This window comes from Macrotis lagotis, chromosome 7, assembly GCF_037893015.1.
Source record: "Macrotis lagotis isolate mMagLag1 chromosome 7, bilby.v1.9.chrom.fasta, whole genome shotgun sequence".
Lineage (NCBI taxonomy): Eukaryota > Metazoa > Chordata > Mammalia > Peramelemorphia > Peramelidae > Macrotis > Macrotis lagotis.
In genome coordinates, this window is record NC_133664.1 from 194,923,800 (window position 1) to 194,941,970 (window position 18,171).

At 33.9% G+C, this 18,171-nt stretch overlaps 1 long non-coding RNA gene across 3 annotated transcripts in view; it reads left to right on the plus strand.

The window, feature by feature from the left end:
- The first annotated feature begins 554 nt into the window (after nt 1-554).
- LOC141493939 (uncharacterized) overlaps nt 555-18,171 on the plus strand; it is a 145,293-nt gene continuing 127,676 nt past the window's right edge. Inside the window, exons 1-4 of one of the 3 annotated variants that reach the window (XR_012470363.1) lie at nt 555-684; nt 1,141-1,413; nt 7,702-7,734; nt 8,858-8,940. This is a non-coding gene — a long non-coding RNA (uncharacterized LOC141493939). Of the gene's footprint in view, nt 685-795; nt 922-1,140; nt 1,414-7,701; nt 7,735-8,857; nt 8,941-18,171 lie in introns of those variants that run through there. The other 2 variants (XR_012470362.1, XR_012470364.1) reach the window with 2 other exon arrangements.

An 18,171-nucleotide genomic window follows, 5' to 3' on the forward strand; every position in this document is an offset into this window, starting at 1 on the left:
TGATGGGGGGTATGGTGTTTTCTGGCAAGTGTTACTCACATTGAACCTGTTGTTCAATCATTTTGGTAGGCATATAAGGTTGTTGACAAGATTAACTTTGATTTTGCAAAACCTACCCCAGCTTCACAGCACACCCCTTCATGCTACCATTCCAGAAAAAACATGATCCAGGTTCCACTTCATTGGTCTTCATTTGCAAGTCTTGTTTCCCTCAGGGTTGATATTTGGATGCCATTTGGAATTTGTTGAGATCTCTTACAACAATAACTGTTCATCATTCAGGTCTATTGGATCTTGTGTTGTCTATGGGTATGCAATTATCCCATGAATGTATAGTGAGTAGAATTATCCTCAAAGTTTTTGTAAATTTTTTGTGTTTCAGCCACCAGGTGGGCTTCTCACCTGCCATGGTTATGAGGTCAGAATTGAGTAAACAGATAATATTCAGGGCACATTTTCTAGTCTCTTCCTCACAATAGGAGGTGAGCAGTGTGATCTTTAAAAGACTGTTCAGATACCCAGCAGGCTGCCAAATCCCACTGCTGCTTCCAATGAGGAGATGACGCTATGGCCTGGGCCACCTGTGCGCAGGTGTTAACTATAGGTTCCTTGTATCAGCACCTGCTTCTTTGTCTCTCTTCTGTCTCCACGGGACTTTGAAATAGGAATGATAAAATGGTATAGGTAATATCTTTTGTTTCACTAGTAAATTGGATTTAAGTGGAACAGAGTTGTATGAAAATGTCAGCCTCATTCTCTTCCAAAGCCATTATGATCTAGTAACAAGATAGAGTCAAGACAACTGATGATGATTCTAGATGAAAGGGTTGACTTCGGTGTCTAAGCAACCTTTAAGCTCTCCCCAGCTCCTGCTTCAGTTGCCTTCATGATCATTGAAATGAATTGTTATCATCTGCCCAGGTAGACACTTCCCTAACTGATAGGTTGAGACCCCCAGTTACCTCCAATCTCATTTAGCCTGTCTGCCAAAACAGTTTAATGGGATGTGAGCTACAGCTTCTTGGAGACACAAGTGAGAGTTCGGTGCCCAGGTGGGCATCAGAAGTGGAAAGTAGTCCTAAAAGGTCTTGACATACACCATATACCTTATGTATGTATATATGTATGTATGTATTATAGGTATCTTTTGCGTTGATTGTGATTGAAGTCATGAAAGTTCATGAAATCTCCAAGGAAAATTGTATAGAGTGACAAGAAGATGGAGGACAGAACCTTTGGATACACCTACAGAAGTTGTTCATGATCTGCATGATCTATCAAGGAAAAAATTAGGTTGTCCATTAAGCTGGTGTGGGGGATGGCAGAGGAGAATTGGGAACATTTGATCAGCAACTGTGAAGAGAACCAATTAGTACAGTGGCAAATCATTGCCCTGAAGCATTAAGAACTCATGTGAGATTACATAAAATTAATTTGTATTATGACCAGCAGTTACATGGTTTTTAAAAGTTTAAGAATAGAATGTGATAGAGGATTGTCAGAGAGGAGGACCATGAAGTCAAGAGATTCAAAGACAAAGAAACTGGAATCAGGAGTACCTGAGTTCCAATCCGGCATCAGACACTTAATAATTACCTAGCTGTGTAGCCTTGGGCAAGCCACTTAACCCCATTGCCTTGCAAAAAAAAAAAAACTAAAAAAAAGGATATAAAGGCTCAGGAAGGAAGAAGCATAATGGAAAGTTAGAAGATTATGATGAGCCATTATAAGTTTAGAGTTATAGATTATGAATGGTAATAATATCAAAGGTATTGGGCTTGGCAATGGTGGATTGAGAATGCTGATCCTAGAGGTAGGGAGGTTATGAAATTTGGGGGAGGTAGTAGATTTGAGGGGATAGTAACATGCATATTGAATTTCCCAAATATGACGGCAGGGGTAGAGGTAGTCTGTGATTCTGGTACTAAATGCAATATCAACTGCCTAAGACTCTACTCAGGCAACTCTATGATTTCCCAGACCAAGATACCTTTCCTAGTCACCACACCCTTATATAATTTGTCTCCCCCTACCAGAATGTAATCCTCCTGAGGACAGTTTTATATCCCAATCTCTTATCCTTGTGCTTGACCCATAATAAATGATTCAGCATATTTTTCTTTATTCATTCATGTGTGTAAATACATATATGTATATGTATATTTGCATGTGTTGCATCTAGGCATGTATTATATAAATATTTATATTATAACTTGATTTATTCCATTCCCCAAAGATCTAGATGTGATAGCCTAGATATATATGAAATACAAATGAAGAGGGCTTTCAAAGTGTCACACCAAAAGGAGTTCCAGATAGTGGCAATGGGAAGTTGGAAATAGACCAACTCCTCTTCCTAATCCTCTTGTTAGGGGTCATGGAAAAAGGAACACTCCATGATCTAAAGACTAGCCATGGAATAGGATAGCCACTTATTACTGCAATATATTTTAATGTATTAATAAATTAAAATTAAAATCAGTAATCCTGTTGTACCTAAATAGGCCATATCAACTGATTCCCTATGACTTTACTCATCATCTCTATGATTTACTAGACCAAAATAGTATTCCTATACCCCACACACTTATGTAACCTGTCTCCCCCTACTAAAATGTAATCCTATTAAGGGTAGGGACTATCTTGCTTTATAATTTCAAACTCTTCGCATTGTATTTTACACATAATAAATTATTCATAAATCTTTTTATCTTTATTCATTTACTCCAAGATGAAGGAGAATGTAGCAAGGGGAAATTTACAGGGAGGAAATTTGAAGTCCTAATCTTTGACCATAGCAACTAGGTTTACCCCTAACTCACCAGGCCACTCCCAGGGTCTAATACTTTGTGAGTGTCCATTAACTCAAAGCATTTACTCATGGTTCCTCACTGATGTGTTTACCTTTCTTAGCAGTAAGACAAAATTAATTCAAAGTCAAGGCATTTAATTAATAGAATATTTTAAAAGCTATAAAACCTTTTCCTATAAACATACAAAGCACTTTCATATAAATGTATATACCATCAGTGAGAAGAATTAACATGGGTAGGGAACAAAAGTGCCCATGATACTCTCATAGAGAGATACACTCAAGGGTACATATATGACCGATGGATACAAATAGAAGAGATTCTAGTCTTAGCTTGCCAAGGATGTTTTCAATAGATGCCATTTTTAAATTCACACTGAGCCTGTTCCCTGGTAGGTTCATATAGTAGGCATTCTCTGTCAGGAATATAGTCTCTAATGAGTATGTAAGTGTGATATATAGTTTACTTTGAATTGACTGCTGATTCCAAGTTCATTGATTAGAGCTACCAGGAAATATTATATTGGATACAAGTTTGGGTAGGTCATTTTTCTTTTTTCAAGCTTTTGTTTTTATTTGAGTAACTTAAATGAAATTGCCTTCATCATTGTTCTTTTGTCTTAAAGCTTATACAGACATTTCTGATACAGTTCTTTTAGAAAAACATGGAAACATCATGTGTCCTAAAACACAGTCATCAATCTAAAGGAATAAAAATATAGAAAGGGGAAATGCCAGTTTTTTTTTTCTCCTATATTTCTCTGAGCTTTGGTTAGAATGGGCATTTCATTTCCAAAAGGAGTTTTCTTGTCACAAATGATGAGCATTTTTGGATTGCAAAGTCATATCAGTGACATGAGGTTTAGATCTTTTAATCAGTATTTCCTAGTCACCAGGGTTTTTTCAGCCTAGATTCTGTCTTAAGTTCAGAAAGTCCTTGAGGCTCCTTTGCATACAGATGTCTAACTTATACCTAGTAGGCATCTATTAAGAAAAGAAGTTCTTGACCTAAGGTCCATAAACTAGATTTCAGAGAATACATGTATATGGTTGGGGAAAAATTACTCATTTTCACTAATCTTTTGTTTCTTTTGTGATCCATGTATTTTATTTTAGACATTTATAAACATTATTCTAAGAAGGGGTCCATCGGCTTCACCAGTCTATCAAAGAGGTTCGCAATACTCAAAAGTAAAAAAAAATAAAATTAAAAATACCTGTTTTACAGGTTACTCTACCAATAGCTTGTCAAAGACCCTGAGAATCAAGGGATCCCAGTTTATACTCTCTTGATCTTTCATATACAAGAGTTGAAGGGGGAAAGGAATAAGAACAAAACAAAGCCCTCGCGAGGTGATTTCCTTTCCCTACCTGTTATTCCTGGCCTTTCAGAAGTATATTAAGTCTAAAACCCTTTCCAAGAATATCAGTCTTTGAAAGTTTAGCTTCTCTATTACTTTTGGGACTTTGCTGTTAAGCGTTCCTGATGAATCTACTAGAAATTTCTGGTGAATCTCAATTTCTTTCAGCATAAACCTTTGGTACACTAATTATCTAGACTTTTGATAGATGTAAGTAGCCTTTGGTGAAGATGGTTATTAAATTAAAATGAGAAAAAGGGTGATATATCAGAAGTCACTGAGTGATTTCACACCAAAAAAATTACAGATATCATAAAATGTTTTCTAATCGACAAATCTAAAATTCAGAATTCCTAGATCTTCTCCCTTTCCTCCCATCAATTAGATCTGTGACTATTCAAATCATTCTTTTAATTCAACTCTTTATTAATCACTTACTATGTACAATGTACTATGCTCAGAAATTAGGATGCTTGTAATTATAAAAAAATATTTTTATAACCCATATAATTCAGTAGAGTAGGAAAACTATTGCCTTGTGTAGGTACAGGTATTTTTAAATTTATTATTAATTAATTAATTTTTTTAGGTTTTGTGTGCAAGGCAATGGGGTTAAGTGGCTTTCCCAAAGCCAGACAGCTAGGTAATTATTAAGTGTCTGAGGCTGGATTTGAACTCAGGTACTCCTGACTCCAGGGCCAGCTCTATTCACTGCACCACTTAGCCTCCTCTAGTATTAATTAATTTTAAGCATTGCTTTTAAAAAGAAATTTTAGTTGTAAATTCTCTACCTCTTTCCCAACCTTTATCACTCACATGTATAATATAATAATTATACATGTGAAGTAATACAAAATATTTCATATAAGGTATAGAGCAAAAAAGTAAAAATGATAATATTTTAATTTGCATTCAAACTTTATCAATGCCTATTTGTTCATCATTGTCCTTAGGAATTTTCTTGGATCATTGTAGTGACCCAGAATAGTTAGGCCTTTTCTCATTATAATGGTTGCTCTTTTTTCTCAGAGGATCAAAATGACATCGTTATTGTGGAGTCAAGGTATAGTGAGTGCAACTATGACTGATGAAAACAATACAATCTTGGAAGACTCTGCCACAAATCAGGCACAAATAGTCCATATGAATATTTGGGGTGGAAATGTCTCTAAATGTGCTAATTCCATGTTTCTTTTAAGCTACCGCAATTTTGTTTTGCTCACAGTGCCTTCTTTGATGTGGGCAAGGCAATGGGGTTAAGTGCCTTGCCCAAGGCCACAAAGCTAGGTAATTATTAAGTGTCTGAGGCTGGATTTGAACTCAGGTAATCCTGACTCCAGGGCTAGTGCTCTATCCACTGTACCACCTAGCCACCTCAGAGCAGTCCTTTTCTGATATCTCTTATGCCATTCAAATGATTCCATAGTTCTTCAAAGAGATCTTGAAAGTGTCCTTGTCTTTCTTCTCCTTATCTTCATTTGAACATTTGTCTGTGTGAGTTCTCTGTAAAATAGTTTTTTAGGCTATTTTATGCTTGGCATTCAAACAAGATGAGCAGCACATTGGACTTGGACTCTCTGAAATAGAATTTGAATACTTGGCAGTTCAGATCAAGAAAGGACCTCTGAGTCTAGTATCTTACCTTACCAGATGATCTTCAAAATTTTCCTTAGACTATTCAAGTAAAAGTGATTCAGTTTTCTGTCATGGTACTGGCATACTGTTCAGATTCACAGGCATTCAACAATAAGATCAGCATCTCAAATTTGCTAAGCAAATGATGAGCAAAACATTAAAAGACAAAATAGTCTTGTGCCTGGTTCTGCTCACTTCCTTTTGCATCAGTTCATAAAAGTCTTCCTATGTCTGTCTGAAACAATCTACTTCATCATTTCTTATAGCACAATAGTAGTCCATTACAGTAATATCCCACAAATTATTTAGTCATTCTACAATAAATAGGCATCTCCTTAAAGTTCAATTATTTGCCACTACAAAAAAAAATTTTACAACTATATACAAAACATATATTACAAACATATATTACATATATTTGTGCTTTTCATTTCCTTCCTTTGAGAAATAGATCAAGTATTGATATTAATGGTTAAAAGGGCATGTACAGTTTTATTTCCCTTTGAGCATAGTTTCAAAGCAATGGGGTTAAGTGGCTTGCCCAAGGCCACACAGCTAGGTAATTATTAAGTGTCTGAGACTGGATTTGAACCCAGGTACTCCTGACTCCAAGGCCAGTGCTTTATCCACTATGCCACCTAGCTGCCCCCACAATTCTGTTTTTAAGGAATCATTTTCTTCAGTGAGCTTTTGTACCTCCTTTTTACCATTTGGCCAATTCTGCTTTCTTAAGGAAACATTTTCTTCACTATATTTTTGAATCTCACCATTTGATTAATTCTGTTTCTTAAGGTGTTATTTTCTCCATACCTCTTTTTATCAAACCATTAATTTTCTTTCAATAATTTTCTTGCATTATTCTCATATATTTAACCAATTTTACTTTACCATTCCTATCTCTTTCTTTAACTTTTCTAGGATTTCTTGTTCAGCTTGTATCTGATTACCATTTCTCTTTGGCTGTTGGCCATATTCACATTATTGTCCTCTTTGTTGTCTTTGTCTTCCCTGCTTTCATACTACCTTTTTTAGTGGTCAAGTTATTTTGTGGTTGTTATTGTTTATTCGTTTTCCAGTCTATTTCTTGACTTTGAACTTTATGTTTAAGTTGAGCTCTGCTCACCAGGGGTTGGAGAGACATTATTCTAAGAACCCGACTTTTTTGTGCTGTTGTTTTTAGAACTAGTTCTGAACTGGGCATTCATAAGTTTTTGTTGCTTTTAAGATTTGGTTACTGCTCTTTTCATTTCCTCTGGTCTTCATGCAATAAGTGTCCCTCTTCCTCTGCAACAGCAACACTAGAATTTCTCTTGGCCCTGGAAATGTGACCAAGTCATACCTCTTGAGGGGATCCTACTTACAGCTATTCTCTACTTTGGAATGCAACTAGAACACCTGCTCTCTTGTCATTGACCATAAGCACTCTTCCCCACCCTAAAACTAGTGCATATGTTCAATAGAATTGCCAATCAGTGCAAGCTGCACCAAGTACCAACAAAAAGTCTCCTGTAATCTATTTGTGACCAGTTATCCCAACCATTTTACCATTGCTCACAAAGCTGTAACTGTTGCTATTATAGCTGCTTCTAAGGCCAGCAGATTCTGCTACTGCTTGTGTTGTGAGCCAGTCTTGATCCCAGTATCACAAATCATTTTTGGTGATTTCTTAAGTTGTTTTATGATGAAAAAATATTTCACCCTGACCTTTAATTAACTCCACTACTTCAAAATTCAATTGGAGACATTATTTTTAAGTTATTTGAAGGGTAATGTTGAATTTGATTGGTTGACTATCTCTAAACTGCCATATGGTCCAATGTTGATAACTATTAATACCTATATATGTTTGCAAAAGAGTTCTTTATCAAAATCAAATTTCTTTCATTTCTGCAGTGCTATCTAGACCAAATTCCGCAAGAACCTGGGGTGAGTGAAAAATTCATGGTATTTTTTTTCTTTTTTAAACTTAGAATAGGCAAGGGCTACTGAAAGATGCATGTGTATGGATGTATGTTTGTGTATGGATGTATGTTTGTGTCTGTGTATACTCATCCCACATATATGGTTTCTATATGCACTCTATATCTACAACTAGGATATAAATGTCATCTATGATATTTAAGGTGACTATTAACTTGATTGTTTTAGATGTAATATGTCCAAAAAAGAACTCATTATCTTTGCACTTAAAACACCTCCCCTTTCAAAGATTTATATTTTTTTCTGGGTACCATTAGCCTTCAAATTTCCCAAAATCACAATTATCAGTGTAATCCTTGGACTTTTCGTACCCTCATACATCAATTCAATTGCTATTTCTATGTCTTTTTATTAGTTTAGTTTATTTTGTTTTGTTTGCAAGACTTAAGGGTTAAGTGACTTGCCCAAGGTCACACAACTAGGTAATGATAAAATGTCTGAGGCCTATTTCTATGTCTTGTACTCATCCCTTTATCTCTATTCATAGTCACCAACCTAGCATAAACTCTCAATACCGCCTGCCTGGACTAGTCACCACCTCTATTCAGTAAACTAATAAACTCTTTAAAGTCTTTATCCTTACTCTTTATCACACGTGCTATTATCCAGGTACCCTAGCATACTATTCCTTTCATGTAATATGTCTGTAATGTCTGTAATGTCATCTTTTCTCAGCTCTCCAACTTTGCTTTATTTCCTTCCTTTAAGATGAAAAATTGCTTCCTATCTTCTGCCAGGGATTTTTCTCAGTCCTCTCAGTTTCTCATGCCCTCTCTTCTAAAATCAGCTTCCATCTACTTTGGATATATTTTGCATATAAATAATTATTTTAATATATTTATCCCTCAATAGAATGTGAGGTCCTTGGTGGGGGAGGGGGAACCAGTTTTACCTCTCTAATTATCTTCAGTATCATAGTATTTGGAATACAGCAATTGAACACCAAAAATTAGTTGACTGACCAAATGACATAGGACAATAATGAACAGATAATGAATTTGACTTCTTCCTAAGTTCCAGAAAAATTGCTGTCAGAGCTACCAATTATTCATTGTAATGATTTCCACAGATTACAGATTAGTAACCATCTAATCTAACAAGAGATTCTAACAAAGGAAGAAAAAAGAAAGGGAGGGGATGGGATTCCCTGATAGAACACATGTAAAGGTGAGTCAGAATTTTGATTTAATAGCACTTAAAAAGATTAAATCACAAGTCTAGCCTAAAGGACTGATTGGAACTCTTCCATGATTCAGACATCTTTTGGAATGTTTTTGTTTTATTTATATTGGACAAAAGAAGAGGAATAAAACAGAAGTGAACCAATACACAAGGTGAATAGGAAAAGTATACCTATTATCAAACAGAAAATATAAAGTCTAATTTTTATTTATCTTCTAATTTCTTTACTAAGGAGAAGGACCTATGGACTGGCAAGGAGAGAACAAAAATGGTTCAAAGATAATATATAATATAAATAAGAAGATAGTGAGTGAATTGCTCTTCATGTTTCTTTTTCACCTGGCCCACATGAGTTATATTCTCCGGAACTTAACTGACAAATGTGATTGCTGAATCAGTGTCAGTGATGTCTGAAGTGTCATACAGAACAAGAGATGTACCACAAGAATAGAGGAAGAGAAATGTCATTATTTTCAAAAAAGCTAAGGCTATAAACAATAATGAAAAAGCTTGACTTTGACACCCTAGCACATATTAAAGAGTTATCAATTTAACACATAGCAAAGGAATTTGGAGTCAGGAGGACCTAAGTTCAAAACCTACCCCAGATAATTAATAATTACCTAGCTGTGTGACCTTAGGAAAGTTAGTTAACCCCATTGCCTGGCAAAAACGTTTTTTTTAAAAAAGTATGGCTGTATCAATAGTAAGTTATACGAACTTAAACTTGCTTCCTCTTTATGTGGTGTTATTAAAATTCTAGATCAAAGGAGTCCTGTAGAAATAGCCAATCTAGATTTTTAGCAAAGCATCTGATAAAATTTCTGAAATTATTTTTGAGTGAAATAGGGAATATGGACAGGATGATGACTGCATAGTATTATTCAGTCAAAACAGATTGAACTCAAAGAGAAATCATTAATTATTGAATTTCTGCTTGGAAGAATGCCTCCAGGGATCCAAGCATCTTCCTATTCTGTTCAACAAATAGTTTAGAGAATAACAGGTAGAATTTTGAAAAGCCTCAAGCTTGTGTATTATGAAGTTCAATTTAAAGAATGTGGATTCTCAATTTTTGTAAGACAAGATATAGGGGTATGTGTTTGTCTTTGAATGGCTGTTACATTGAAAAGGGACTTGACTTGACACTTTCTAATTGTCTTCAGGAATTTTAACAGAATCAGTAGTTTACAAGCAGTTGTAAAGAGAAATCCACAGCCTGAAAAAAAAGACTTCAAAAAGCAAAATTAATAGATAAAAATGAAACAATCAAAAGATACTCTTAAAAATTACTTAATATAATTTAAGTAATAATCAAATGCCTGAAAGAGGAAGAAGAGATTATTGCCCTGGAGTTCCCCTATTTCCAATTTTAAATAGAGCTATTCCTCTTTTTATAAAATAAACAAATTCATAAAAAAAATGTAATATTAGAGGTAAAGTGAAGTAAACAGCAGATAGGATCATGGAAAGAAAGTTAATGTGAATAATTTGAGAGGGAAGGCTGATTTGAGGGTGAGGGAGCCTCAGTGAAAAAGAGTGGGAATAGAAGAAATATCATTCATATTTGGTAGAAGGGGGAAATTATAGCCATGAACACAAATAGGATTAAACTCTAAATAAAATGGAAGAGAATATAGAAAGAAATATCAAACAATTTCTGTATCTTTGCAAATAAAAACCACAAATGAGGGTCACAGAGTCAGACAAAACTGAAAAGACTGAACAACAGCAATAATATTGGAGTTCTATGATACAATAGCGTATGGTCAGTTCTGTAAAGCTGTTATATAATGCCAAAAAATAGATATATTCCTTAAAGTTTCTATTCATTAATTGCCAAAGATATTTCTTTCTCTAATTCATTTTACAGATAAGGAACCTAGGCAAACAAAATGAAGTGACTTGCCCAGTGTCATACAGACTGGATTTGAACTTATGTTAGGGCAATTTCTTTAAAATGGAAATCCTACAAGGAACCAATAGAGAAACTGACATAATGAATTTAGACTTAAATGTTGGTAAAATAATTTAATCCTTAATAATAATAATAATAATAATAATAAATAAGACTAAATCATGAAACAAATTATATTAAATATTATAATAAGAAGATAATATTCCACTATTTGACAGACAATGGTAAAATGATTCTAATGCAAGCATTTTTTTCCTTCTAAATCCTATGCCAACAAAAGGGGGAAAGAAAATATTAATTAATAGACTATGCAACTAACAGATCTGGAAAATAAAAATTAAAAATAACAAATCTAATGAAATAAAAGATAAAAATAAAATCAAAGAAGTGAAATTGGAAACTAAAAGCTACTATAGTGATAAAAAAGTTCCATTAAAATAAATAGATAAACCAGTAGCCATCTTGATAAAAATAAGAGAAAAGCCAAATTAACTTTTTTCTTTAAGGATAAGTGGAAATTAACAGCAATATGGAGGGAAGAAAAGAAATTGCAAGAAACTATTGCACCCAATTATTTGCAAACAAAACTCCAACACTAACACATTAGTTGAGTTTTTCCAAAATGCATGTAAACTATTCAGACTAAATGAACAATATTATCCATAAAATATCATTACAAAATAGAAATTTATCAGACATAAAAACTCTCAAAAGGAAAAACAAATAGATTCAAATATTTGCAACTTTGCAAATAAAAAAGCAACCTCCATGCAAAATATACTATGGAGAAAAATAAAAAAATAATACTTCCAAACCAAAGAGTGATAAATCAGAAAAAGACCATTATCACTCATGTATATTACATAAAATATCAAATAAGATATTATCTAATGCAGTTCAACTATATATTTTAAGCACTTATTCTGATCAATATGTATTTATATTAGATTTGGGAATTTGTTTTATTGTTAGGACAAGTTTAACGATTCAGGAAAACATTAGAGTTTACAATTTTTAAATTGCACAACTATTTCACCATACCAAAACAATTTTTTTAAACTTTCAAAATTAACTTATCATCTTAAAAAAATCATAGGAATAAAATAAAATTTATTTAATATGCTCAAAATATTTATTTAAAATACAAAATTAGAATTATTGGAAATGGAAAATGGAAAAACCTAAGTTTTTGAATGAGCATGAAAGACAAAACAAGAATGTTCATTTCTCTCATTACTGAAACAAAACTATAAGTCATGAATTAAACTTTAAAAGCTTTACAGCCAAAATTTCTGAACGAATTAAACTAAATGATAATTAAAAATTTCCTTTAATAAAATTCATTGCTCAATGAGATACTGTAATCCCTATGCTTCCAAAACAATTTTTTAATTGAATATATTGATAATGTTGCTGGGAATAAAAATAAAAGATTTGAAGGATGAGAAAAATAATCTCTTGAGGTTAGTATGGGATAGGCAAGACTATTTACAATGTGGTACCTGATGAAAGAAGTAGAGATGAATGTGCTATAGGTAGCACAAGCATTTGAAGTCAGAGTACATGAAATTAAAGTCCCTACTCTCCAATTTCCTACAACTTCTGTTGCTAGTACCTCTGTGTGTTACTTTCCTCTCTTGCCCCAGTCTTTGAGCCTATAAAGATAACATAAGCTCAGAAGTTGAAGGGACCTCAAAGGTCATCTATTTTAAACTATTCTGGAATTTTCTGTGCTATCAAATTTGTTCTTTGATTCAAGAATTCCAATGAGATGAAGCCTTCCACTTCAAGATGAAGTACACCATCTGAATTAACTCCTTTCCCTCGCTTCTCCCATTCCCAAGTTTCTACTCAATAATCAAGATACTATAATGGAGGGGCAGCTAGGTGGAATGGTGGATATATCGAGCATCAGCCTTGGAAACAAGAGGACCTAAATTCAAAACCGACATCAGATACTTAATAATTGCCTAGTTGTGTGATCTTGGACAAGTCACTTAATACTGTTGCCTTAATAAATAATTTTTTTTAAAAGATACTCTATGGAGCTGGGGATATGGAGAAGAGGTACTGGAACTATAATTTCATTGATATGGGGACTACCATATAAGGAAATTCATCAACTGAAGGAGGTCATCTTCCTTCCTCTCCTTGTTCTTTGTGATTTAGCAGAGTCTTAGTAAATTGCTTGGAAGTACTCTGAGATTAAGTGATTTGCCTAAAGTCAAACAGTCAGAATTTGTCTTACCAAGAGGAGGAAATTACTCACAGTTCTTCCTGGTTTAACTGACAGCTCACTATCCTTGTCCCAGAATGATTCTAGGAATACAAAAGCAAAAATTAAACAACCCCTTCTCTAAAGGAGCTCAAATTCTACTGACAGAATTCAATATATAAACTTTTGAGGAGGAGCCCTTGACCAATTAGATGTGTTTCCCTGATCAAACTGAGGATATCATGGGAGGTAGATATTTGTCTAGAGTCATCTGAATAGCAAATCTCATGGAAGCAGGCATTTTTACTTCCATCTTGACAGGAGAAAACAATAATTGGTCCCCAACAATTAAGGATGCCTCCAAGATGTTTGAAGACAGAAAGTTGCAGGATGTGGATTATCATGACTAAAAAAATCACTTAATCTCACAGTACTTCCATCTAACCAACCAATTTGCATGCAACTCACTAAAACTTCAAATTACAAAGGAGCTAAGCCCTATCAGTAGGTTGAATTTCCTCATCCAGGAGTTGATTGGTGGCTGGAGTGAGATAAGCTGAATCTAGATTATAGAAGTCCACAAATAGAAAGAAAAAGTTTTTGAATTTGTTATATATGCAAAATATAAGGGAAGCATTTTAAACAAAGGCATAACAAACTAGAAACACTACTTTAGCATGATCCCTAAAAACTGCATAGTATTAATTTTAAGTTTACTGGCAGCAGACAGGTGGTGATATCATGGAAGTATTCTGTTATTGTTCAGAAGTTTACAATCATGACTGATTCTTTGGGACCCTATATGGGTTATTTTGCAAAAGATAATGTGATGGGGGCAACTGGGTGGTATAGTGGATAAAGCACCGGCCCTGGAGTCAGGAGTACTAGGGTTCAAATCCAGTCTCAGACACTTAATAATTACCTAGCTGTGTGGCCTTGGGCAAGCCACTTAACCCCATTTGCCTTGAAAAAAAACAGATAATGTGATGGTTTATCATTTCCTTTCTAATTCATTTTACTATTGAGGAACCGGAAGCCAAAGGAGTTAAGTGACTTAACCAGGGTCACATAGTTAGGAAGTGTCTGAGGCTAGACTTTGAACTCACTAAAATGAGACTTACTTACTCCAGACTCAGTTGTATCCACTGTACCATTCCCTGAAGTAGTCTAGGTATGTGCAATACAATGAAATGGTGCTATGGTTAGCAAAATGGTGATAGGAATTTTTAATAAAGGAATGGCTATGAGAGACATGTTTAAAAAAGAATCAACAGGGCAATGACTGCAGTTAAGGAGAAGAGAAAAGAATGATTTGAATAATGTATAAGACATGGAGTAAGGAAGATCTGGATTCAAATCCTACCACTAATGTTTATTAGCTGTGCCTTCCTAAGCAAGTCACTTATCCAACCTTGAAACTTCACTTCCACATCTGGAAAATGAGAGAAATTGGACTAGTTCTTTTCTAATCTCTAAATCCAAGACCCTGAGCTTCTCATTGAAAATAAGGTAGCCAGGAAGAAAGTCATTTGAAGGATAGGATTGATGATAGATATGGTTCTATAAATATGGAGTTTGCCTGAAGACTTACATTTTGAAAAGAATGTTTTTATACTGGAGTAAGAAAGTGAAGGTTCTAGTTCTAACTTCACAATTTTCTGGCCACCAACAAATGACTCAAACTCTCAGAGCCTCTTTTTCTCATTCACAAACTGTTTAACAATATCTATTCTGCTCATCTCATGGGGTTATTGTAATGATTAAATAAAGTCACATCAGTGAAAACACTTTTAAATCTATCAACTGTTATACAAATGTAAGATGTTATTAAAGAGAAACACATCAATAGGACCATTTCTCTCTGTCTTGACTCCAAAGACTATGTTAAGATTGGGGTTATGGAGTCCACTCTAGAGTGACATGAGGAATAACTTGTCTTAACTGTGTGGTTTTCTTCTTTCATTTCATTCTATTAGGCTTGAATTAGAGGGTAGGTCAACAATTCCAGCAGTAAAATTGGTCCAAATGAAAGCGTCAGCAGATCTTGATTAACTGAGCAGGAACAGGAACAAGAAGACTGACACACAAATACCAGAGATTGGCTGCTCACTCTGTCCTAGAGGTTTTAGATAACAAACAGAAGCTCCAGAATATTCCATCTGGAGAAGGACTGCCCCTGAATATGTAACTCTACAAGGAAATGGTGATATAAAATACTACAAACAAGAAAAATCAAAAAGTTTAATGGATGCAGAAAATTAGAATAAGAAGTAAAATAAATAAAATAAAAGGAGTTTATATGAGGGTGGGAGTTTCTAAAACACAGTGAAAACCTGAGACCATTACAGGCTTAAAGAGTCCAACATTTTCCAGAGTCAATAAAAAATGCATAGACATAAAAAATGCAAACAATAAACTTTTGTTAACATTTTCTTAAGTCTGGAAATTAACAAAACCATAAATCAAGGTCAAATTTGTAAGTGCCTATTTCCAAAAGTATAAATGCTCACCATGAAAATTTAATAATTGGCTTTCACAAGTCAATTAAAATTGGCTCCAACTTATTACCCTAACCTGAAATTAAAGCAAAAGACAAAGAGGAATTAAAATAGTGCTATTTGGTCCAAGGAGGCAGAAACAGACACAATGTGTAAAAGCTGTAAAGGGGCCAATTTAACTGATATCAGAAAAAATACTTCTTTAAAATTAAATCTGTCCACAAGTAAAAAGAGTTTTCTAGAGGCATGGTCAGTCAATAATTAAATATTTCGGAAGGGCTTGCATTGTGCTAAGTATTGAAAGACAAGAAAAGAAAAGAAAGGAAAAAAAGAAAATATACCCCAAAAATGCCCTGCCCTCAGTGAGTTTACGTTCTGAGGGTATAACATGAAAACAAGCAGATAGATAGATGGATAGATAGATAGACAGACAGATAGATAGATATAGATATAGATATAGATATAGATATAGATATAGATATAGATATAGATATAGATATAGATATAGATATACATATATGACATAGAGTAGATGGAAGGAAATCTGAAAGAATAACAATGGAGATAGGTAGGGTTTGGACAGATTCTTGAAGACAACTGGGATAACTGGGAAAAAGCAAGAAAAAATTTCAAGAATTGGAGGCAGTCAAGAAAAAGATGAAGAAAAAGGAGAAATGTTGTGGTCCATAAATTAAAACTAGGTCCATCCATGTAGCTGTTTCCTAGATTGTCTGAAGAAGAGTAAAGTTTTAAGTTTCTGTCCCACATGTAGACTGGGAATAAAAAGTGGCCATGATATCTCTTAAGGTTCTCCCAAATCACGATTTTGAATTTGTATTTTATTTCTTATATTGTAATTGAAATGAATTCTTCAGATACCTATTTCCCTCCTACTCAATTCTTTACTTTCACTCCAACTCTGTTTAATTAATTCAGTATGAATTTTTATAAAATTGTCATTACCGTAAGATTACAAACAACATTAATTCAGAACAATTTAATATCATTGTCCACTAAAACTTGGTGGCAAGGTTTGCTTCCAACAGTCAAGTAGAGAGAGGTCAGTTAACTTTAAAATATGCTTCAGGTAGAAACAGTATGCTTTTTCTCATCTTAATAGTCCTTTCAAGCTATTCTGCCTTCCTAGAGTCATAGAGTATGGAGTCTATGAAAAAATGAATTTTTAATGCCTGGTTTTCATAGCAATATAATATCTTTAGCCAAAGAGTAGCATTTCTCCCACACTGTCAGATATTCTCTCTTAATATAAAATCTGACCCTTTAGTAAGTGTCCTTTTTTGGAATCACATATTTGCTGACTTTAATAAACATACTGCTATTCTTTTTAATCAGCATAGAAGTTCAGTTTGGGAACTTTATGATCAGTTTAAAAAATTGAAACTATAACTGAATAGTAAGAAATTAAATATATAAATAAAACTTTTTAAAATTGACTTTATAGCTAAAGCAGTTTCCATATGAATAAAGAGGGATAATTTCATGCTCCCTCCCCACCAAAACATGTTAACTCTTCAGGAGTACAAATCTCTATCCAGCCAAGAAGAGAATTAAGTACCATAGAAGAAGCTAGAGCTAAGATTTATATCTTCCATCTGTCACTGCTCCAGGAACACAGTCAAGTTACCACACTGTAAACAATAATGACTTAAATGTTATATAGTGATATGACCTATAGAGAGATTTTTATGGATAGGTGATAGACCTTTCCTCAGGGGATTAGAAATAATCAGAATTTCAGAAAATTAAGCCAGTTTCAGTTTAAAACTAAATCGAATAAGTTGTTATCTATTTCTCATGTCTAAAATTTCCTTAAAGTATCCCATCTTTTCTAATCTAATATTTCTTATTTAAGTAAAAGACCCTTGTTTTTAGGGTTTCCTAATTCAATCACATTTGCCACATGTTTATTAAGGGTCTATTTAAAAAAATTTAAATTAAAAAAATTGCTATGGTGGAAGCAATGTCCTAAACTCAGTCTTTGTGTAATTTAAGTTGGACTTTCCTTAAAGGTTATTGAGATTATCCTCAAGTCTTGATTGCATCAGATAAAGGAATATGCCTCTATATTGACATCACTCTCTAGTTGCCTGGGTACAATTGAAACATGAGGAGCTCCAGGAGTACTCTCTGATGCATGTCTGGTAGATTATGATGGATATCTAAGGCAAAAGAACTTAACATAGTTGTATCAAATCATGTCCATCCTTGTTGAATATCCTTTTTCTAAGTAATAAAATCTCCTCTATTTAATTGTAATAACTTATAATTCCTCTTATGTTTATACAATATTGGACATACACTACTAGGGACTAGCCTGAAGTAGATTTTGTCAGTAAAGAGAGACATAGGAGAAAATGAGAAAGAATATATTAGAAACATAAACCAAGGGAAAGAAGTGACTTATAAGCCAAAAACCTCTATATTAAAAACCAAGCCTAAACTTAGATTTCAAACCTGCATGGAGGTATGAGAATTAAATCTCATAACACAACCATACATACACATATACACAGTCACATAAAAATAACTGAAAATTACAAATGTGTTAG